Source organism: Dermacentor albipictus, chromosome 2 (assembly GCF_038994185.2).
Source record: "Dermacentor albipictus isolate Rhodes 1998 colony chromosome 2, USDA_Dalb.pri_finalv2, whole genome shotgun sequence".
NCBI lineage: Eukaryota > Metazoa > Arthropoda > Arachnida > Ixodida > Ixodidae > Dermacentor > Dermacentor albipictus.
The window spans coordinates 48,471,009-48,496,008 of record NC_091822.1 but is presented as its reverse complement, the minus strand read 5'-3'; the positions used below and the strand labels follow the sequence as shown (position 1 = coordinate 48,496,008).

The 25,000-nt window shown below is 46.3% G+C and overlaps 1 long non-coding RNA gene across 2 annotated transcripts in view; it reads left to right on the top strand.

Moving 5' to 3' along the window:
- The window catches only part of LOC135904300 (uncharacterized), a 73,243-nt gene that overhangs the window by 23,084 nt on the left and 25,159 nt on the right, over positions 1–25,000 (top strand). Inside the window, exon 4 of one of the 2 annotated variants that reach the window (XR_010565081.2) lies at positions 1,975–2,088. This is a non-coding gene — a long non-coding RNA (uncharacterized lncRNA). Of the gene's footprint in view, positions 1–1,974; positions 2,098–25,000 lie in introns of both variants that reach the window. The other variant, XR_011511735.1, reaches the window with a different exon arrangement.

Here is a 25,000-nt window from a genome sequence, read left to right as displayed (position 1 = left end):
GAAAGAAGCAGTACGGTGGAATACAAAACTAGTTTTTATTGGGCGAACCTGTGCCCACAAAACAGGCTACACTTATAGCACAACGAAAGCGGCAAACACGCTCGGCGATCGTCGAAAATCTGATCAGCGGGTCAAGCGCGTCGGCTTTTATAGAGCAGTCGTCGAATGTTCCAGACTAATCGTTGGGACCCGCATGCCTTCTACAATGTTCTACACCATTCGCGTCAAGCGATGAAATCAGATAACACAAGGTTCGGCGACAACAGACAGCGGATAGAAGCATCGACAACTTTCCAGAAACTTCGGATAAATGCAGGCGCGTCCCGCGCTGTGCGATAACATTTGCTAGGCGGCAAAACGTGTCGCTTGATAAAGATAAGTACACGCGTCAATAGAGAGTTTTAGCAGAGCGTTTACGGTCCGCACCGCTCAGACCGGCCTATCACAACAATTGGCACGCAGGCGCTCAACAAAACGCTACCGGGAACCCTGATGCGCGTGCGCACAGCACACATAGCTGCAGCGGAACGTGGGACGCTGACCACGTTCCGCTAGGAACCTGATTTAGCGGTGCGTCAGGGGGCGTGTAGATGCTTTCGTAATCGTTTTACCGCCAAGCTGAGAGCACGTCAGTGGGGTCCCTGGGAGACGCGCTTGTTAGATAAGCGAAATCAATGCATTCTATGCAGCCACCGGTGCGCGTGAAACGTGTGCGGAGCAGAGCGCAAGCAAACGCTCTGCTAAAACTGTCTAATATGATGCAGGCGTTAAGCACTCCCCATACGATGGCCCATCCGCAATATAGTGCAATACCGGGCCGACCCGCGGAAGAAGTGCAGCAGCCGTTAAGCACTCCCCACATATGCGCGAATCCCGAAGACGGTGCAATGCTGGGCTAACCCGCGGCGGTTAAGCAGTTAGCCATTAAGGGGCCAACATCCGCAGTTTAGCTGGTCATCGTTCGTCACAAAGTGGAAAGGCACTGAGCTTTTATGCGAAGCATACTAGCCGCACAACCACGCTCTTCCTTGCTGCGCCACGCGCGGCCGCGTAGCTACCATATATATGACGCCATAACAGCTGCAAAAGCGGAGGCTCAACTCGGGCGCTCGCTTGCGGCCGCGTAGCTACATAGCCGGGTCTCAGCTCGTGCGCTCGCCTGCGGTCGCACAGATGGTACTGCGGCCTAACTCCCGCTCCTCCCGCTAGGGCACTGACGTCACAACAGCTGCAAGCCGGGCTCAACTCTTGCGCTCGCCTGCGGTCGCACAGCCGGTGCTGCGGCCTAACTCCCATTCCTCCCGCTAGGGCACTGGCGTCATAACAGTTGTATAAAAGAGCGGCGCGCTCTCGTCGAGGCCAGCATATTTATTGGTTTGAAAATAAAGGAATAAGCAGAGTAGCGCATGAGTTGTTTCTTCGTCTAGCCGAACCAAATATAGCCAAGCAACAGCAGTTCACCGGGCTAAACAGTGGTTCAACAGCTAAAACAAAGGCTAGTATGCTTCGCATCCTGGGCTTAACCTTAGCTAAGCCACAGCCATTTTTTTATCCCTACGTGCCTATACCACGTAACAAGCTTCTTGGCGCTAGGCCGGACTACGGTTAAGAAAGCCAAATAATATGGAAGGATCAAAGTTTTAGGAGGGTATTTGCATACCCATAAAATAGGTCAGAACCCTTGTTGCAGGAGCTCCCAAATAATGAGAAACTATGCATTGCATAGTTCTCTTAATCTGTAGTGTCTTGAAGCATAAAATTGGTTACAGGGAAAGCGAAATGCAGTCATGGGCGACTCGTGTGATGGGTCCTGGGAATTCATAGGTAAATAAACGAGTCATCTAAACCCAGACACACAATTATTGCATGGAAGAAGCCTTCATCTTGCAACGGTCATCATAACAGTTACCATACAATTAAGAGAGAGGCTAGGCAAAGAAGACGCAGCAATTTATTTGTTATTGTTTCTTGCAGCGTGCAAGAATTCCTGCCTACGGGAGTGGTGCCCAGCGCTTAGGGATACAGCAACCAACGAAGCAATTAGTGCTGCCGCTGTTGATCCGGAGATTCTGGCGGTTTTTGAGGAGAGTAAGAAAAGCAAGTAATACCTATGTTCATATTAACGACATGCATTATGACGCTCGGTAGCAGACGGCTGACAGAAATCTTTCGTTTATGAGTAAAATCTGGAAACAGGTATGCTCGATAGCTGTGGACGCCTGTCCGGCTTCTAACTGTTGCATAGGACTTCAACCACTCGAGGCCGCCACCTGTCAGTCTAAAAGCGAGGTACAGGCTTAGGAGATTATTGCAATATGCCCCTTCGCATGACATGCCAGTCACATAACAAAAGTAATATTTACACAAAAAAAGCTCAAGATTGGCCTTTACTTGAATGCCGCCATGCACTGTTATAACTGTTGTGCCTCTGGAAAAGAAGTTCATGAAAACATTTTGCCATGGTGTCCGAGTCCTTGAACGGAACTTTAATACTAGCGGGTGTTTTACAATTAACCGTGAAGTTACAAGTTTAGCGAAGACAGCAAACGCTGACCAAGGATGATTGTCCAGCGCTAGGCTGGAGATTAGCGCTAGTACTTGGACTTGGTGTCCTGCGGGTAGCTTTAGCATTTTGGAACTTGCTTTTAATAAACCGCTTAGAAATTGCTTGAGGTGCAGGGTGGCTTAAAAACACCCTCACCTGTACTACCGTCAACTATAACCAAGGACGTATCCCAGCAGTTGCTCTCTTCCCCATCATTCGTCTGCTCTGGTATGCTCATCCAGATGACCATTCTGGCTTCAGCGGCGTGGAAGAAAATGATACCAAGCACTGGCTTGCGCCTAACCAGGGTGTAGGCGTAGACTGACGGTGCGATGATGTAACGACACTGCAGAACCTTAGCATCTATCTCGCATGTATAGTGAAAGAATGAAAAGATTTTCATGCCGATGTTGTCAGCACTCAAGACGTGCTTCGTAGGAGTATTTCGCCGAATTGCTTTTCGCAAGCTGCGCGCAGAGCAGCATTCGGTGGAGCAAGCGCCGCCACTGGGTGAATGATTCGCGAGCTTCATCAAAGACATTGACAACCAGTTCAAAACAGTCCACATGTGCATGTGGCAGTGCACAAAATAAAGAATGTTGTGAAAACAATACTAGACAGCGTGTTTTACATGCTGCTTACAAAGAGCCCCCACATTGTGGTGGAAAATACTACTCTGTGTGAAAGCCACAATTAATGGTACAAGCAGCCACCCTTGATACGTAGCCCTCCTTCACACGGTAAACAATCAGCTGGATTTGTCCAGTTCCGATCAGTGAACGCTGCTGGTATAGATCGAAGCGTTTTTGTGTGACGAAGTGCCCGCCAGGGGTGCTATGCAGGATGCGCCGAGTTTCTCGTTCACCCGAGTTTTACCCGAGTTTGCTCGACGGCAGTCAGTGAACGGAGATAGCGCGGAACGCGCCGAAGGTGCAGGCAAAAAAATATGTAGACAAAAAGCCGCGTATGACAACATGAGCGCACCCTGCGCGGTACGCTGCTTCCACGTTTCAAGCGCAGAAGGCTGCACAACGAAACGCGCCAGCGCCACGTATTGTTATCAACGGATTATCGCAACTTAGCGATACCGTGACTGTCCCGCTCTCCGTCTGCACACTTGCCGTGAGCCGCTTGCCACGCCTTTCCCGGGCGCGTCAAGGGCGCGCCTTTTCTTTAGGGCGCTATCTTTCTTTCCTCCATCGAATGCGAACAGGGTACATGCGGCGCATTCTTGCACCTACACTTTCACTCAAACGAATACGTTAAAGTACAACAAATAAAATAACGAATATTTTAGAGCGCAGCTCTTTGGCGTCCGTTCCTGGGTTTCGCGTCGTCGTCGGCGTTGTCGTCGGCCTCGTAACCAGCTCCGCCCCCCTTTCATCCCCCCAGCGCTAGCAGCGACCGACTGATACCGCTGGATGCCGCTGACGCCGCTAGAGAGTCAAGATAACGTGACTGCATAGAACACCGTCGCCGCCATGCAGTAAGAGGAGGAAAGGGTCCCCCCCCCCTGTTCTTGTGTGGCGGATAGGGTGCTCTTCAGTTGCCGACGCGCCGGTTATTTCACGTAGGCCCCGGCACGTCGACGAATACGTGACCACCTTCCCACGGCTAGACCTGGTTCTTAGCGCTGCGGAAGCGAGGGTATCATATTGTTTGTGTCGGCATCGGCGGCGTTGTCCCTGAAACCAACTCCGCAGCTGGGGTTGACTCACTATCGGCGTCAGCGGCATCAGTCAGTCGCTGCTATCTCTTCCCTCCTCCCTATATCGTGTTGTCCGCTTGCTGCGCGCGCTTCTGCCCCCATCGTTTGCCGCTGGGTGTACACGCCGCCCCCCTCCCCCCTCTTTCTGCGAGTCTCCGGTTGTCAAAAGCGCCGGCTCGAACTTAATTCCTTTCTTCGCTCCTCCTCCAATGCAACCCCTGTGCGGTGGCAATCAGAGAGCCAGATCGGTGGCGGCGGATCTGTATATGTGCACCGCCCGAGCCGAAATTGCCGCTGCCGTTCGCCCTGTGCGGTGGCAATCAGAGAGCCAGATCGGTGGCGGCGGATCTGTATATGTGCACCGCCCGAGCCGAAATTTCCGCTGCCGTTCGCCACTGCGAAATTATCTGCCAGTTCTTTCTGAGCCATGAGCGAGACGACCGATGGAAGTCCTCCGTCTGCTGCTGCTGCTGCTGCTGCTGCTAAACGAGCTGCCAGAGCAGAGGCCCAGCGCCGTCGCCGTCAGAATCCAGAGGTGCGTGCCGCCGAAGCAGAAGCTTACCGTCGCCGCCGTCGAGATGATCCAGGAGTACGCGTCGCCGAAGCAGAGGCTAAGCGCCGCCGCCGAGAAGACCCTGCCGTTCGCGCCGCCGAAGCGGAGGCTCATCGCCGCCGTCGAGAGCAACCAGCAGTAAGCGAGGCTGAAGCAGAAGCTCATCGCCGCCGCCGAGAAGACCCTGCCGTTCGCACCGCCGAAGCGGAGGCTCATCGCCGCCGTCGAGAGCAACCAGCAGTAAGCGAGGCTGAAGCAGAAGCTCATCGCCGTCGCAGAGAAGACTCTACCGTTCGCGCGGCCGAGGCCGAGGCCAAACGCAAACAAAGGCTCGCAAACAGTCAGGGTGCAACAAATGCTTTCCGGCGACAGTTTACAGACAATCCGTTTGGAAGTGTGTGTTCAGTGTGTGTTCAGTGTGTGATCGGCTCTGGTTCCAAAATGACGTGAAACCGCTTCCGGATACGTGCCGTGGAGAATATTTCTCCGACCACAAAGCTTCCTTCATGACTGTGAAGAACTGTTAGTGGAGTCTTTGTTAAAGGAATACGTGTGAAAAATAAAAAAAAAATTCTGTGATAGCGCATACATGTGTTGCTCGATTTCTTTGCCTCAATCTATCGAAAAGGTGAAACAGCTTATTTGCTGCGCTCAAATTTCGCATTAGGAAGTAACGTAATCGTCGGTAATTTTTTTATTTCTCTAAGTATCTGTTTTTCGTTTTCAACGCTAGAAATTTGTGATGACAAACGCAGATCGAGCAAATTATTAAATTTTGCACTTCTTGCCGCGAGTGGCGACAGTGAGGCGAAAGCTTAGAAGCGGTACATTGAAGCGGGTCGCGCGCACGAGGGCGTTCATACGGTGATAAGTCGCCTAGGGGGCGCTGCAGAGCTATTCTCAATAATGTCGGTCATGATCCATGGAGGGTCATGGCCACTCTTTCTCTATTAGGGGAATAGAAACGCAGCGCCGCGGTACGTCTGTTCATCGCAGGCGCTTCACTAGGCCATTAAGGCTCCCGGTTTACCTGCTAAAAACGACACAACGGCTGTCGCTGCGAAATGGCGGTATGTTTTTGAAGAGTGCGTAGTGATGCAGTTCAGTGAAAATGTACCAGTTTATCTTTGTGCGCGAAGCCTCTGCGATACATTGCGAAAAGTGCGTGCTTCCCCAGCGTCACAATTCATCGCTTGCCCAGTGAAGGTGCCTCTGAGCGCATGTACGCAGTATATGAGTGTGTTGTGCAGTCGAAGGTGCCTGCAGATTACCTCTGCTGGAGCCAGCAGCGATCGCAGATGGATATCGTAACGACACCGTAGCACTCGCATTTTGGCAGGTGAGGGCTCTTGTGTGCAGTTATGAAATCAGATTTCGAACGGAGAGAGGTGTTGGAACTGTTGAGTGCGCAGTGCTTGTGATGAAATGCCATTGCACTGGGTCTAGAAGAGCTAGCGATTCTCAGACACTGATCGTGTTTACGACGCTGTGGCTCCGTTTCATCACCGATGACAGAGCAGCCATCTCAAACGACTGCTGCAATACGCACTCCTCAGCATCGTCGTCCCCCTCGCCGCATCGACGCCTTGTAAGCAGCTACAGTGACGTGCCGATAATTATTTACTTTGCACTAGGCGCCACAATGCAGGCCATGAAACCGTGTTGTGCGGCCATCTCAGCCCGAGAAGATGTATGCATAAGCCAGCGACAGTCAACGCTTTGTTTTCGATAGTGGTGCTCAGTACATCACCGATGACAGTGCATTGTGCGCGTTTTATGTCGGCGGTCAAGATTGTTGATGCCTCTCAGCTCGACACCGCGTCGCTGTTGCCGGAAGATAAGTTGGGCGTGGCCCAATTGTAGTGGGTGCGCGCACAAGAGTTACATGCCTAGCGCGGGCCGTGACCTCTGGATTTCATTGACAGGCGAACTCGTGCTAAACTCGTACATCGCGAAACCCCCTCCGAGTTCAACTCGGGAACATGGCGGCGGCAGCAGCAGCCTGTTTCATTGCATCCAGCGGCAGCAAGCGTCAGTATGAGCGTCTGGACCCGTTCACCTACATGACCGACGGGGAGTTTCAGCGTCATTTTCGCCTGTCGAAGACATCAGTGCACTGGTTGTGCGACGCCACGCTGTCTGCGGAGACAGCGTGGCGGGCTTCATTCGCTCACCGTCGTAGAGCAAGTCATCTGTGCGCTCCGTTTCTACGAGTCTGGGAGTTTTGAGAGAAGTGTCGGCGCCGAGCGTTACATTGGATGCCATCAAACTACTGTTAGCCACTGTGTCAGAGATGTGTCTGACGCGCTTATCGATGCGGCAGTGCGTAAGCGGTGCCTAGCTTTCCAGAATACTGCGGCTGAGCGGGCATATATAAAAGAACGCTTCCTACTTCGTGGGAACATTACGAACGTAGTCGGTTGGTCGATGGAACGTACGTAGGAATTAAGGCGCCTTCAATGTCAGCGTTACTGTGATTAACATTGAAGCAATGTTTAGACACGCCATATTGCCAAATTCGTCACTTCTGTGTAGCCGACTTAAATTTTGTGTTAGCGACATCTCACATGCGGCTGCTAATGATACTGACTTTTTCGCTGGTTGATGACTTTTTGCCGATTGTTCTACTTGTCTGTCAGGGTGCCTTCCAAATGGCTCACTTTCTTGGGAAAGAGGTTAATTAAGTATAAATAGATAAATGGATATCACAAATTGTGTGAAGTAACCTATGAATTCTAATCTCATAAAGAACTTGGGGTTCTTCATTGGTGAAGTTACTTAGTATGCACAATGCTGAATTTTGATCATGCGTAATCTATCGACCGCACTATGAAACAGCGAGGCATTGCACAATTTGTTGCAGCGCGAGATGTGGATGTTGCGCCAAGCCGCTTGTGCCTATGCATTTGTGGCGAAATGAAAATGCATTGAGAATCTTAGTGTGTTGGCTTGCATGAAGAAAATACTTCAGATTGTTTGCTCTGTTCACCGTCGATGCATGTGCAAGAGGTTCAGTGTATGTTCTTATCTTGGGGGGGCGGCGTTATGCTGGATGGATAAATTGTATATTTTCGTCTCATGATGGGGCTCTAATTCTTAAGCAGTAGAATACTGCACATCCAATGCTCTGCAGAACTCTCTGTACATGAAGATGTCATGAACCACCAAGGCAAAATTAGACATCGGGAGAAATGTGGTGCAGATGCCAATGAAAAGTGGGTCTTTAACCCACCATGATAAAAATAAAAATTGCAGAGCAAATAGACCATTTGTGCAGCTTTAGAGCAATGATTGCACAAAACGTGATATGCTCAAACGAGTAAACGCTTGCTGCAATGCCAAAGTAGGCTGAGCGACATGCAGCGTATATTGGCATTGAACATGTCTCGTAACCATTATTTTTATTGTAAGCCCTCGCTGTCACACCTTTCCCTCCGGCACTCCCTTTACTTAAACGTGGCACTGTATTTCCTTTGGTGTCAGGAATCAAAGGGGCAAGCATTAACCAGCCTCACAGCAGCAAGGCTGGTTAATGCTTGCCCCTTTGATTCCTGTGAGTTTAGTGGTAAAGAATATGGCACGTGCATACATAAACCTGTACTGCAAAATTTAACATTTGCGATTTTTTGGAGAGCTAATTTGTGTTGGGAAATTTCAAATATGTGCACCATTGTGGCCTAATAACTAGAGCATTGGTGATGTTGAAGACTGGGTGTATTGGTATAGTAGCTTGAAGTTTAATTGCACAACAATTCGACGGGACACAAAGAAGAGAAATACACACAGCAGAATGCTTTGCTGTGTGTGTTACTCTTCTTTTTGTGCCGTTGAATTGTTGTGCGATCTAACTTCAAATAGAGCATTGGGCTTCCTTGGTGCAGGACCGAGGAAGTGTGAGCTATTCGACAACATGCCATTGCGTTGCCACACAATTATGGAAGTCGGAAGGTTTGCAAACAAAGCTTTGCTTTCAAATCCACCTGCTCATGTTATACAAGCACTGATTGAAAGAACCATCATACAAAAATAATGGTGAAATCAATGGCCTGTGAAAAGTGTAATTTGTTTATAGACACTGTTGACATAATAGGTGCCATACTGGCCTCAAAATTGTACTGGACAGAGCAGTTTGTTTCCTATGTGAAGCACAACCTCCCATTACAAGCTGTGCAGACAACCAAGCCCGGTTTGTTTTGACGGGCTACACAACATTCACTGTAATCTGTTTTTGATTCTAAAGACGTGCCAAACACCATCTGTTTTTCAAGGACGTCATGGGAATGTTTGGCGAGACCTTTTGCAGCCCCTCATAATGGAAGTGTGGCCAGCCAGCTTTGCTTGGGTGCCTTTATAGATATCTGCTCCTGATCATTGTGTGCTATCAAGTTGCAGAAGTCTATGCAACTGGTGCAAGGCATTACTTGTTTTTATAGTCGGATACAACTTTAGGAGGCTGCGGAATCTGCACTTTAAGGCAGGTGAACACAAGCCTGCACCGATGGGCATGCACTCTAGACTGACATCGTGCCGCCAGACAGACTAATACCTGGTCGTTGGAGAGGGACTATTTCTTTAGACGTGGAGGCAATCGGCTGCATCGTTTTGGTCATCTGGGCGGGGACTCTCCTGTCTTCTGAAGTTTTTTCCGACTGTAAAGGATGCTGCTTTTTATACAACACAAAAGGACAAAGTGTACAATTATTTGTCCTATGAAATGGATACATCAGAAGTGTGCTACGCAAGGGCTTAAGATGTGTGAAATATAGTACATGCAGTTATAAGACAATGTTAAAGAATATGTGGTATCGAACATGCATGTAATGGCACATTTTAATCGGGGTGTGTTGCAGTCATATGCAGAGTCTGTAGGTGATAGCATTATTATGCTCCTGCAGTTTCCTGTCTTCATTGTGAATTACACACACCGTTCATCTTGTGGCTAATCAACACGCAATGTATTCTTGCGCATAGAAAGAACAAACAGGACAATGACGTGTATGCTGCATTAGTGTATTTTTTATTTACGTGGTCCAAGAGTGGCACAGGTTGTCTTATGTTTTTGCCTATTTTGAAGGGACACCAATGCATGTTACAAGTCTCCTAATATGCACAGCACAATGTTTACTGCAATAATTTTATTCATGTTCTTGAATAATAAACAAAATATTAAACTGAAAGCTCCTTTATAAGGTGCCTTCTGTGGGCTCGACAGGAGAGCAGTGAGGGCACCGATACTACTCTTGCAGAGCAGCCCTGTGGACCTCTGGCACACTCTCAACAGCACGTGCCTGGTGCTCGCCTACTGCCACCAGGCGGTTGAGTGCCTCCAGCAGCAGAATGTTTTGCTGCAAAAAAGTGCATTGGAATGAATCAGCCACATACAAACAATTATTTACAAAGAAAAATGTTCGTTGCACTATTAGTATTAAGTTCCCCCAACTGTGGACACCTCTAGTGTAGTATGCATAATAAAACAATGCGTTGGGACAACGTTGCTTTATTTTTCATAACTGGGGTTTTCTTTTTCAGAGCCAATTGTCATGTTGATCAGTGTGCCAGCAGGTAAGGTGGCCCTGCACCTTCACGAGTCTCTACTGTCAGCACCACAAACCTATTTTTGTTCGCTGCAAAACAAATGCCTCACCCTACAGTCCCATCTTATGCGAGCTGATTGCATCCTATGCCTACAAATATCATATTTTTGTCCCATTACGCAATTTCCTACCACCATCGACTGTAGTTCTCTCTCCTTGACCTCCATTCTGTCACGCTTATGTAATCACTTGTTATGAATTGGCAACAAGTGATCGATTACGTGCATGGCCTACCTGCTGATTCCTTTTTTTTCTTAATCTCAACTAGCATATCAGTTGCCACGGTTTACTACACCACTGTCTTCCTGCCTTAATGCTATCTCCAACAATTTTTGTTACTTCGCTTTCTGCACAGTCATTGACATCTCAAGTTTCTTTGTTGACCTCCAGGTTTATGTCCCATATTGCATAACCGGTAGAATGCAATGATTCTAAACTTTTTTCAAGGATATCGGTAACGTGGCGATCACGATTCGGTAATGCCTTCCATGTGCTGTTCAACCCGTGAAATTTTCGTATAAGTTTCCTGCTTTATATCAGTACCTGCTATTGATATTTCACCTGGATGAAGATACTCTTCCATAAATTTTGCCGGCTTAATGTCACTCATGAATTTCTGTTATCTCAACAAGTTAGTGAAGGTTACCTTCATCTTTTCCATATTTTCGCGGGCCCATTTGCATGTAGAAGCACGAACACTCATTGGTTCTCACTGCCTTCTTTAAACTGCTGGACATTCAGTTCGTTACTACGAAAGCGACTTAATCCGTGCACTCTTATTATGCTAAATATCAAACAGTAGAAATATACTTATCTGCAGTTTGTCGATGTCTCCTTCACTGTGTTGGTAGCGAGATCCATCGCCGGTACCACCTCCTTGTCGCATCGTAGCTATATAAGATGTAATGTAACACTATGTAATGTTCGTGACGCTCGCAGAAGCAGCACCGGACAAGTTGTTTCTTCAGCACTGCGCCGTGAACAGTAGGTGCGCGTTGCGATCTGTAAAATCGCCGAAGCTATTGGCAGTCTTTCGGGGTGCACGGAAAGATTGCTCACGGAGGAACAGAACTATCCATGAAATAGTGGTCATCGTCGAGCCTTATCACTACGTCGCGCACTGCAAGCTCGTTGTACGAGTTTTTTCACACTGGGCGCCTCCGATGCTTAGCCGCCATGCTCGCCCGGTGAATGGATGTGATGATGCCACCACCGCGTTCCCTCGTGGTATAATGCGAAACGTACTAAATTACAAATTAGTCTAATGCACACTCAGTGTACATGTTGTAAGCTTTAAAATGCTTCTAAACCACGTTAAACTAACTAATAATATTGTACTAAATGCGTTTGTTTCATAACTCGCTTGTGCATGTGATGCACTCGGTGGAACGACAAGCAAGTGAAAGAAGGCACGACCATGCACCGACGGTATGATCACGTGAGCCCCAGTTTGTCGACCGCCCAGAAGGCAACGCCCAAGGAATGATAGCCAGCCAGAGTGAATCTAGATAAACCAATGAAATTGGAGGCTTGTCGAAAGATAAACTGTGTCTCGGTACCATTCGTGCTTTCATCTTGGGGTGTCGCCAGAGCTCGTGAAGATCCCGAGTTTCGCCAAACTCGGCGCATCCTGCATAGCACCCAAGATCTCGTTACTGTCATTCGCTCAGCCGCAGCAGACACACCAGCCGGCTCTGCATCTCGTACTCACTCTCCATCAGCCAAATGAGCATAAAGAGGCATGGTTTTGCCTGAACATTGCGAGGGGCTCCCCGTAGTGGCGTCTCTCAGTTCTGTCGATGCAATCACAGGCTGGGACCATTCTATGCAGCGCTATCTCTCAGTTACCGCGAAATTATAAGTCGGTACCGACACAACACCTTTCCCATTGTTTTACCAGATGCCTTCGACGGAAGGCCTCTATGCTTTGCGGTTCACTACATCGGTCATACCACCAGTTATTACAGTCAATCTGTATGCATCTACCGTCCAAGGAAATTTTCGTGTCGTTGGCATGGTAAGCAATAAACTACCATACGGGGGCCGACACGCGGCCGGAGGTGAAGCAGACGTTAAGCACTCTCCATATGTTGACTGATCTCGAAGATAGTCGAGTGCTGGGCCGACCCGCGGTGGAGGTGAAGCAGGCGTTAGCGCTCCTCATACGTGGGCCAATGCCGAAGATAGTGCAACACCGGCCCGACCCGCGGCGGATGTGCAATTCACCAATAAGGGGTCCCCATACGCGGCTTCGCTGGTCATCGTTCTGCATAGAGTGGAACGGCACCGAGTTTTATCGGCACGGTCAATCTCCCGTCGCAGCATCACTCACCAGAAGAATTGATACATTTGCGCTGCGTCCATTTTATCGCTTTCGATACCCGCCTTCAATGCCCTGAGCAGCAAATATTCGCTTAAAGTCCATTAACCGGTGTACACGTTTCCAACGTCACCCATCACCATCACCGATGTGACATCGTTTTGCAGCTAAAAGGAGTAAGGAAAAGTGGATGTTGCATTCCACGATGAAAGTGCTGCGGCGCGTTGAAATGCATTGCACTATTGTCGCCCCACTTCAAACTCATCGCCACCCGGTATTTAAAAAGAAAGTAAAAGAAAGTTGGGGGGGGGGGGTCAAACGCGCTCTTGCTTGAAGCAATAACGGTCATGAAAGCCAAACAAAAATCAACGAAAAGGGGTGTGAAACGACCCAGAGCAGTAATTTAGTAGAGCAACCCAATTGGAAAAACAACAGTTTGACAGGGTAACTACTGGCGTCCTAAAGGCCTGGTCGGGGAGCACAGCACTCTAAAAACTAAGAGAGTGCCGGGCACTCCCTTTGAGGGAGTAGCGGCTTGTCCCATATTTCACTCTCTTTTCGAGAGTAGATCGACCCTCTTTGAGAGAGAGTAGGTCAACTCCTGTTGACAGAGTTTTGTTACTCCGCCGCAAGGGATTGCTAGTACTCTTCTGCAGAGTGATAATACTCTTCCCACAGGGAGTGCTAGTACTCTTCCGCAGAGTGGTAATACTCTCACCGTAGGGGTAATGGCACTCCACCAGACCGAGTACTTCTACTCCCCCAAACAGAGTGCAACTACTCTTCCCAATACCTTCTTAGCGAAGTCCTGGCCACGCATGCAGGCAGGAAATCAGATCAAATTAGGGTCGCTGATACACCGTTCTCTAGGCGGCTCCTCAGACTCAGTGGCCCAATTCCAAGCGGCCTTCAGAATAGGCGTGAGCAATGTTATGCAGGATTTTAAAGTCATTTTTCCTGGCTATTTGCTGCCTACCATGAGTCGTGACGGCTCGTAATCGGCCTATGCGTATGTGTCCCGAACGCCACTGCGGAGAAAAAAAAGCTAATTCACATTTAATCCGCAAATATTTCGCATATTTCACAATCAGGAGACACATAATCTAATTAGAACACAATAGTCGACGGAATCACACACTTATGGAGAACCACATTGCTCTATACATCACGTGGATTCGAACCCACGTACACTCGCATCTATACAATTCAAAGCACACATCCTAACCATTATACCACAAAGCCACCACGCTCAGACGTGTTGTTTTAGAGCTTATATACATAACAAATGTATTTGAGGAATCGGCTGCGGTGGTTGGAGTTTCTCTGCAGTGTGCTGTGCTGTTGTGTACTGGAATACGTTTGCGTTTGCATCATTTCCATTCCTTGCTACGACTAACGGAGGAATACAACGTAGACGACGACGTGAGAACTATTCACGGCTTGTCGTCACCCCAGGAAAATAACAAATGTGCCGTTCAGCTCACGATCGAGTGCTTTTCCAGTCCATGCATTATATGTTCTCCGAAATTACGCGGATACAAAGTATCGTGCCAACCATCCACGTATGTGAATTTAAGTCGCGCGTATACTGGTGAGCATTTCTGTTTATTTTTTCCGCCAGTTCCATTCGTATGTGGTCAACTGCGATGCCAGTACCAGGCATTTCGACGTGCCTCACGCTGCCGTGTAGGCGTTCTTTTCAGGTGCATTAGTTTAGAGTTTGGTTCAGTCCGCTGTGAGCTGTTGTCCTGCATTAGCAGCGGATCGTTAGCGTTTTGAAGAGCACGCATTCCAGCATTTGGAGACTGCTTATGCTGATAGCCGCGTCACATGCATTGGCACGCATGTTTAAATGAGTAATGTGTCCACTTGTTACGCGTGCACTGCTCGTATCCTGTGGCAGTGCTCGTTCTAAAAGCTTCGAAGACCATCTACATTCATACGTGTGTTCAATATATACGCACAGGATAGACTTGCCGGCTAGTTGGTTGAGCATTTTAGAAGAAACAGCGCAACACAAGGACGACGCAAAAACATGGACAACACCACGAAGCGCTGGTGTGGTCGATGCTTTTTTTCGTCCTGGTGTTAGCGCTGTTTCTTCTTCCACGATACACGCACACCACAGGTACGCGAAAGTTTAGGAGTATAGGGCGTTAACTTTGTTTTCCCCGTTTCCTCTCAGTGTCAATGGCACAATGCGTTGCCCGAAATAGCGCACGCTTACCCCCATATTCAGAAATGCATCATAACTTGAAGCCCATGCTTGACTTGATCTAAATGACGCAAGTCGTGAACGCACCAAAAGAAAGGCAGTGAGCGTCTGGGGGACGTTCGCACCAGGCGTCGTTTATATAAAGTCAAGCATGGGCTTTGTATTAATATACATTTCTGAATACGGGGGTTAGTCATCTACTTCTCACAGAAAATGTCGAAGAAACGCCCACCAAAACCAGGCACATTCGTAAACCTAACTAGGCAATACGAAGCTCCATAGAAAAAGAGTGGTATTAAAAGCTTTCAGTATTTTTCTTTACTCCAAAATGGTTGCGCTCTCGTGGTTTCAATGTACAGAGATGATGCAGCGTTAGCTAAAAAGCATGAATTTCCGAACTCCATGCCAAAATAAGCTTGTAAAATTATTTAGGTGCTAGAAACCAGGGTTTGTAGCGATCCTTGAAAACCCTTTATTTCTAAAATGCCATTTTCAAGGCATTGAAAAGCCTGGAATGTTTAGAAGTACTGGAAAGTCCTTAAATTTGTACACTTGGCTAGACATAGCAGACATTGCCAAGTGTTTTTTTTTCCCTTCTGTGACATTCTTCGCATGTCACAGAGAATTGTCTGTGGAGGTAATAGAAGGAAAGCGACATCCTTAAAGTTCAAATTACAAAGGAGCTGCAGATACCAGTTTTAGGCACATGGAACCGGCGACAAATGTACTTGGAGGAGCAGAAGCAGGAAGCTCAACGGTTGAGGCATTCAAAGAAAAGCCGTGATGAGTAAATTGAGAGCTACAGACACAATAAAAGATCACCTTTCTCTGGTGCTGTGTTGTTCCGCGATCTTGAGCGCGCGCGCGCGCGGTGGAGAACTCCGAGTGAAAAAGTAGAGCGCTCGCTACGCGTTCCTTTGAACTGCGGCGGCCTGTTCTCTTAGAAGCAAAACGATGTGTTCTTTGCTCAGCGTGCATGAATGATACATTGCCATGTTCGGGGCCAGCCACCTACAGTTGAAGCAGAAGATCACGCTACGTTTTGTTCTCTATTGCCGCAAGAGTAGAACTACTCTCTCTCTCTCTGAAGGGGGAGAGTGAAAAGCACATTTCACTCTCTCCTTGGTGAGAGAGTGAACAATACATTTCACTCTCCTCGACATTTTGCGAGAGTAAAACGACGCTTTGAAGAGTGAACCGGCCGCTTCACTCCTGCGATACCCTTCCTAGTTTTTAGAGTGAGAAAGCACTCGAGCAGATCGTTTATTTATGACAACAGTTGATAAAAGAATAAGGGGGTGAGTGACAAATGACCGAGACTGGAAATGCTCGATCCTAGGGAGAAGGCCTCTGGGTGAAGGTTGACAGGAGCAGGTTGAGGTGACAGGTATGGAGGCAAGCCGGAGTCTGTAAACGGGGATGTGAAATGAGGTAAAAATAATTACAAAGGCAAAGCGATGACCGCCAGGTGCGGAAACAAAGGCCAATCGGGTAGTCATCGCAGAAGCACCCGAGCCCACACGTACACCCAACCTGCCGGCGGAACCAATAAGGCTCAACATAAAGCAGGATTATCAAAAAAAAGAAAAAGAATTGTAGGGTATATCAGAAATCAAAGTACGCACTTCTCATTCCAGTCATGTAGTAAATGGTGAGAGAAGAGTAGAGGTGATGTGAAAGAAAAGTATGCAAAAAGACAAGAAAAGTGAAAAGGAAATAAAAGGGATGATGAGAAAAAGGAAAAGAAAAGAGAGAAACAACAGTAAGAAAGAAAGAAAGAGAGTGAGGAAAAGGAACAAAAAACGAAAAAAGACAATTATCTAAATGTAAATATGTCAACCTCGGTTAACCGGTCACCCGTGGCAAACAGGACTAAAAGCACATGATCAGGTTTATAAAAGTCCGCGCAGGGTCTATGGAAAGGAATGGAGAAGGTGAAAGCAACGGCTAAAAAATTATGTGGCAAGCGCCACGACATCGGCCATGCAGTGACTATCGCAATACAGGAGGAAAGGGCTATGCGCGGTTGAAATACATTTGACCATCGTCGCCCATCCAATATCATTAAAACTCTCGCTGAAGGTGCTCGCGAATTCGCTCTCGTGCATATTTCAGGGACCATGCTTGTAATGGAAGCAAACCATTGTGTCTTGTCTGGGAAAGGCTAGACGCAACCTTTCATTGTTCTTTCGCACACTAAGCGCTCAGCATGGCGACCCTTCAGTTGTGTTTACGGCGCGTGTTATCATTGACGATGTACTATACATCTTCGTGCTTATTGTGATTTTTTCATGACTCTGATGACATTTTACACGATTGGGATTTTCTGCCGCGCCTAAATGCCAACATCCCCTGTGCAGGTAATGACGCGAGATCTGCCAATCTCAGACGTCGGCGTTACCCACATTTTCTGTAAAATTCTCGCTAGAAAGATAGCAACATTTGTGCCAACACCTGAGCGCTTCTGCGTTTCTGCTGGAGCAGCTTCTACAACGCAAATGCACTATTTTCACCATCTCGACCTCCTCCTCACTGTGAAGGCTGTTCTGCTAGCTTTCGCGTCCGAGCACTGTTTTCATGATACAGCACAGTGTGGAGGAGCTAACTGTGCTAACGGAGCTAACCGGCTTCCGTACTTGTTACGCTCCTTCGAGTCAAGTGCCCTATTGATGTGGAAGCCACTAACGACATGGAAACCATAGACTAGCCGAATGAAAATCTGCCCGCCAGCAACTCTAAGCTGACTGTTATATCTACAAATAATACGGTGTCTACAGATGAGTTTGGTCCCTCTATCACTGAAGCTTTCAATCAATCAATCAATCAATCAATCAATCAATCAATCAATCAATCAATCAATCAATCAATCAATCAATCAATCAATCAATCAATCAACCAATCAATCAATCAATCAATCAATCAATCAATCTTTATTTCTCGACATAAATACAATATAGTAGGTATGTCCGCGAGGCGTGGGAAAAGGAAACACGTATGTTTCCTGCCAGGGCCTTCGCCTCGGGAGTACACATCAGACAGCATATGCACTAAATTAAATACAGTGCAATCATATGATACCATATAAGTAGAACAATAAATGTTAAAATACATAGGGAACACAAGCAAATATACACTTGAGATAAGTTAATTGTGTCACTACATAAATATGAATATAAAGGGATGAACGCACTACATGTATACATTACATACAACGCTGAACTTCATTACCTATTACACACAGGTCAAGCACCAAATAAAATCAGATAGGATCGGGTATTTTGAACAATAGTAGTTTTATTTTCTTTTATTATTGCCATATAGTTTTACTGTTGAGTGCGTGATTAATTATAGAAGGATGTCTGTTACAAAGGGATATTATGTGATTATGTATTGTTTGGGTACCATAGTTGGTCCTGGGTCTATCTCCAACTAAAATATTCGTACGCAAATTATGGAAGAAACTGTAAAGCTCGATGTAAGCTGATGTTTTTAGAATCTGGAATACACAGCTGTCTGGTACAGATATTGAACAACATACTAAACGCAAAGCTCTTTTTTGGAGTGCGAAGAGCCGGTCCGAGTCAGTCTTGTTGCCTAATCCCCAAACTAAATGACAGTTTCCCAAGGTGTGAATGAATTAGTGAAAAATACAATTGCTTCTTCAAACGCATCGGTATAATATGTTTCAGCCGCTACATCAAGCCTATGGACCAAGGTACCTTCAAACGTACATGGTTGACATGGTCGGACCACCTTAAATCTTATTTGAAGCAAACCCCAAGGAATCGACAGCCATTTGTTAACATGATTCCCGAATTGTTGATGCGTACTTTCAGATTATGGTCTATAGGTTTATTTTTTGGAGTAAAAATAATATATTTTGTTTTGTTTACATTAGGTGTTATTTCACTATTATTGAGCTACACACACAACTCGCTAAGTCAAGCATTAGCTTGTGATTCCAGCAAGGCAAGATCAGGTCCGGAAACGAGCGCATTTGTACCATCTGCGTAAATAACGATATCTGGTGTTAATGGCATATTTACAATCTCATATATGTAGATAATAAAGAGCAAAGGACCAAGAATTGGTCCCTGAGGAACACCATATTTTATATTGCCGGTCTCAGACCAAGTTTCGTGAAATTGTGTGTACTGTTTTCTTCAACCAAGTAATTTTCTACAAGTTTACCAGAGAGTCCCCGAATACCGTATATTTCTAGTTTTTTTAGTAGTATGTCATGTTTAATGGAATCAAACGCTTTTCGAACATCAATAAAAATACCAACAGTATACAGCTTGTTTTCAAAGTTTGAAAGTATGTTATCCATAATATCTAATAGAGCTGTTTTAATTGATTTTCCCATTTGACATCCATAGTACTGTTTAGAAATTACGTTCTTATCCTTTAAAAAGCACTCGCTTCTTTTGTAAATTACTCTCTCAGCAATTTTAGAAAAAAAGTGGCAATAGAGAAATTGGTTTATAATTGTTAAAATCGCTTTGTTACCACTTTTAAAAATCACTGAAACACGGGCAAGTGACAATCTGTCGGCAAATATGCCTGTAAGAAGCATTCTGTTACATAAATAGGTAAGTGGACTGACGATAAAATCAATAGCGGCTTTGACCGGAATGGGACTGATGCCGTCATCTCCAGGCGAACAATCGCTTTTAGCGCTTTTATTAGATCTGTAATTTCTTCTTCAGTTGTAGGCGTTAGAAACAACGGATCACTGTAAGTTGGAAAAATATACCAGTGTATAGACTTTGATGACTGTACACATTCAGAGTTAGTGATAGCGCCGGCATCCAACAAGTGCTTGTTAAACTGGTTGGCAAGAAATTAGCCTGAGCTAACAGTTCGATTTATGATTAACTCAGAAGGCAAAGATGCTTTTCTTCTGGATACAAGTTTATTAAATTCTTGCCAAACCAATTTGGGGTTGTGCATTACAATTGAAAACTTGTTTTCTTAATAATCAGACCTTGCTTTCTTGAGGTCGATATTGAGCCTGTTGCGAAATTTCTTAAATTCTACGCGATGATCAAGTTTTTTTGTTTTTAAAAACCGAGAGAATAATCAATTTTTTTTATTAATACGCTTATACAAATCTTTGGTAATCCATGCCTTTTCCGCTCTTTTGTGCTTTTTGAGAAAAACGTGTGGAAATGCCTGGTCATAATTATGGAGGAATTTTTCTAAGAACACATCATACGCCTTAGACGGATTCGTTTCTCTGTACACCTCAGCCCAGTTAGTCTCAGCTATTAAAGAACAAAATCTGGCCACGTTGAACTCATTCACGATTGGTCACTTATAATTGCTTTCACTCAAATGTTCTTAGTGGAAATTGTGCAAAAAATGGAAAATAAATACCTCGGATAAGATGTTGTCTGAGGGAAAACTTGTAAAACACCAGTTGATTTACGTTTCAGAATGCTCTGTAACTCGCGTGGGACAATCAATAACATTTTCACAACCAAATGAGAGTGTTAATTCAAGAAAATTCACCTGCTTAGAGTTATTTGGTATGAGATCAATATTTAGGTTACCAAAGATTATTGTTTTCCATTGATTAATGCTTGCGCGTTCAAGAAAAGACTGTATGAATTCAAAAACTACGTCGGTTATGCTACTAGGGGGACGGTATATTAGAAGTATGGCGACATTGTGGTGTAATATGGCGACAGCCTCAAGATGTTCCTGCAAGACAGTGTAATCAAACAAAACATCATGGGACAGGCTTGCTTGACATATAAAGCAACTGCACCACGTTTATCTTCTCTGCACACAGAAATGTTCTCATAGCCCGGAAACCGGTAAACATCGGCATCAGTGGAGTAATAAGTTTTGGAAGAACCAATAATGTTAAATTTGCAACTTCTTTTCTGAAGATCGGCTTCAATTTCATGTACTTTATTTCATAGACTTTGTGCATTGAGGTGATATAGAAGAAGTGCTTGTTCAGAAAGATAGTTATTACTGCTTATCAAGTTATTAACTGAATTCAGTGTAAAATAGGACCCCATGATAGTGACAGGTTGCAAACAAGTGTCCAAGCGGTGCGTCTACACTGACCCAACCATTTTTTCAAGATCACTTTCACAAGCAATCCGTATGGCTCGAGTGCCTTGCTCTTTCTCTGCGAAAACCTTTCCCTGGGAACACCACACAAAAGTGTAGTTCAATTCGCGTTCCTTTGCCTTAGCAAGCCACAGAAGGCTCTTATTCATCGCAATAAGGTTATCGAAAAAATGTAAAGCGCTTGCGCACTCCTACAGTTTATCCCGTTTTGCCAGCCAAGCTGCTTTCACCGTTCGCCTGGCAAATTGAATTAGCGTGATCGGTAGCTCGTTCTGGCGCGGCGGGAGGCGATGCACACTGATAACGTCACTATCTGACAAGGGCGGGAGATCGACCTTTTGCGCAAGGTTGTTAATTTTGTCCAACAGGTTTTCTTTTTCTGTGAATGGTAAGCCATGATTTTCCATGTTCTCGCGCCTAGTGTACTGTTGAAGATCGTTCAGTTCTTGAGTTAGTTTTTCAGCAGTTATTTGGTCTTGGCTGTTTTGAAGAGTCTCGACTCTTTCGCGAAGCTTTTCGATTTCGCTCTCATGTTTGGATGACGTCTGCAGTAGTCCGTCAAACTTGTCCGACATGTGCTGAACAGAGCCCTCTACGGCAGTTACTGTGTCTCTTAAGCTTCCCAATTCTGAGACTTTCGTGGTAAGGATAGCGAAACCACTACTTATTTGTACTAGTTGCTTATCTATGTCAATGGGTAAAGCAGAGGGCATTTGATGTGACCCTTGAGCATTACGAGAAAGCCGACATGTAGGGCATCTTATATTTTTTTAGCTTCCTCATCTTTGGTTTTGAAAACGCGTTCGCTCATGCCAGTGCATTTGCCCAGGTGGTAGCATTGAGCGCACTCAGAACATGTCAGAACCTCTTCACCATTGACGAAATTTTCGTAACACGAGAGGCTGGAATCGGTTACCTCGGAGGCCAATTCTAACACTCTGTGTGAGAGAACAAACAACCAAACAACCAGCAGCTATATATATATATATATATATATATATATATATATATATATATATATATATATATATATATATATATATATATATATGGCAGCAGAGGCTGCGGCAACAAAGCAAAATAACAACGTTAACACGCGGCCGGAGGGACACGCTGCTGCCACTGCTGCCCGCGATGTGCCTTCGGAGTTGTTAGACCTATTCAGATGTCCCTTCTTCTATGCATCTCAGAAGAATTGAGTTCTTTTGATGTCACGCAACTTTCTCTGCACCACACATCAACTGTTGCACACAGCGAAAACAGTGCTTAATACCTGCCACTGAGGCAAGGCCAGTATCGCATATCTGCCATAGCGCGCCACAACGAGCAAGTCAGCTGCAAATTTTTCCGTTATGTTAGTTCACCTTAGTGTAGTCCGTGGATGTCTCTTGTTGTCCTTTTTACACCCATGCTTGTCTCAGCTCCAACTATATATGAGCGAAAAAGGAGCATAGTTGTCGACTGCACCTGAGTGGCCCTTTTTTCCTTGGCGCGATTATGTGGCTGTCAGTCGTTACCAACGCGATTGATCTCTGTTACAAAGTACTCCCCATGCATGAACGTGTTTACTGCATCGTACTGCGATCACCTCCCACAAAATATGCCTGCGGACTACGAACCACTCATTCTCCTTTTTATTCCTCAGGGTAATCGTAGCGAAGGCGGCGAGCACTGGTGAAGCACAATAAATTCAACGTTGGGCACATCATTTCCGGTCGTGCTCGAACTCGGTGGTCGGTTCGTGTCCACCGAGTTGGCCTTTAGGTAATCCAATAAGATAGACCGCTTAACACAAGGAACAGTCCTGCTACAGGGAGATTCCGATACCTAGCCTATAAATGCTTATCGCCGTCAAGCGATGAATCCGAGGGAAAACTGCTTAGATGTCTAATTGGGCCTCATGCGAGCGTACATGCTTACGTCAAGAAGATGTGAGCTCTGACGCTGGAATGACAAAAGCGGTCACACAAGGAGGACGATGGTTTGAATACAGCGTTTTGAAGACAGTAAGACCTCATTCGGCTGCTTAAGCTCCCTTTACATCATTAGAGTAGGTGAGTCAAACGGCAGATGCTCCTTGCGTTTACGTGCATAATACGACGGAGCAAGTGTACGTGAAGCTCACTGTAACTGCGCACTCTAAAACTGAAATTGGTCACTACAAGGAAACAAATACTTAAAATAAAGGTTTCTACGATGTTGCCTAAACAACCTTAAAGTTTCACCCACTGCGTTAGTGTGGGCCACATAAGGGCTTGTTCTGAAGATTTAGTAATCCTAAGCACCTCTGCATTGCCAAGGGCTTCAACCATCTGTGGGCCAAGAGCGGCGAAAATATGTTACGTCAAACTAGCGTCACAAGCGAACCACTACTGATGTCTTTACGTCGAATGCAAATTTGATGATTGTAATAAACCAAAGCCGAGGATACATAATATTGTAACAAAGTTATGAAAATGTGAACAAAATACCTGAAGCCCTCACAACAAGCATGAACATCATTTAGTTCACTGCAGCTCCTAACAGTTGTATTTTGTTTTGAATGACCCCCAAGACAGCCTGAAATAAATCTTCTATATTCATTGAAAGTCAGAACACCTGTCATATTGTAACCAGTTAACGGATCGTTCCACTCAAGCACATTGGAATATCTTATGAAATCGACTAAACTATGCTTCTAGCAAAGCATATTTCCTCTATGTACCTACAAGGAGTATGTGGTGTATACGTCTTAACAATGGAAAACACGGATAGAGCGCCATTCTCCGAGTCACTGACGGGTTTCGATAATTTCGCATGAAGCCTTTTACACAGAGATATGCCCTTGGGGCTTTGCCTGGTTGACGCTCGCTTTGGCTAGTAGGAAGTTCTTAGCTAATGCTCGCGTTGCTTCCTCACTAAACGCGTGGGAGGAAATCACAACAGACAGACAGACAATGAACTTTATTTGATCCTGAGGAGCTTCAGCGGAGGCCCCTATCAGGGACCCGCGGAAGCCGCTGGCGGCGTCTAAGTCAGGGCAGGAATACCGTGATGTTCCGCCCTTTCTCGAGCCCTCTGGATTGCCTCTAGTTGTGTCTGTAGCGATGGGCTCCGGAGTGCCTCTTCCCAGTCGGCTTCGCTGGAGAGAGGGCCGCTAGGTAACGCGGGGCATTGCCAGTGCATGTGCGCTAAGGAACAATAGATCTCATTACAGTGCGGACAGCTCGAATCGACGTCTGTGTAGATACGGCTGAGAAAGCCCAGCGAAGGGAATCAGCCCATCTGGGGCATTCTAAGTAAAACTGACTGAGACCTGTCTAACTTCGGATGAGGAAGAGGATAGGCCCTTCTGCTAAGCCGATAGTGAGATGTTATCTCTTGAAAAGTAAGGAGCGGATCGTTCTGTTGGATTTCATCCTGTCCCCATAAGGCATCCATGCCGCCGCGGCGTGTTATATCTCGCGCAAGGTCATGGGCAAAGCCGTTGAGGTTAGGTATGTTCTGATGAACGTCCGCACCCATATGGGCGGGAAACCAAGAGATGAATTGAGTGCAAGGGTTTGTTCTCTTTTCCAGAATGGAGGCAGCCTCGTGGGCTAGGTTACCCGAATCGAAAGCTTTAATGGCCGCTCGTGAGTCGGTGAAAACGTTGGTGCGCGAGGGGTCGGTCATTGCCAGAGCTGTGGCGGCCTGTTCCGCGACTCCACTTGAAGCAAACCTAACCGACACCGAGGAGCGTAATTCCCCTTTGCCGTCAATGATTGCCAACGCGAACGTGCTAGAGTTGCCATGCTGAGCCGCGTCGACAAAGACAGTCGAAGCTTGATTCTCGCTGGCCGTCTGTAAAATCACCCGTGCTCGGGCTTTTCGCCTCCCTACATTGTATTGCGGGTGCATATTCCGAGGGAATGGGCTGACCACAAAGGTTGCCCGTGCCTCTCTGGATAAGGTGATTTTCCGTTCATTGAGTATTCTTGGAGCCATGCTGGCCTCGTC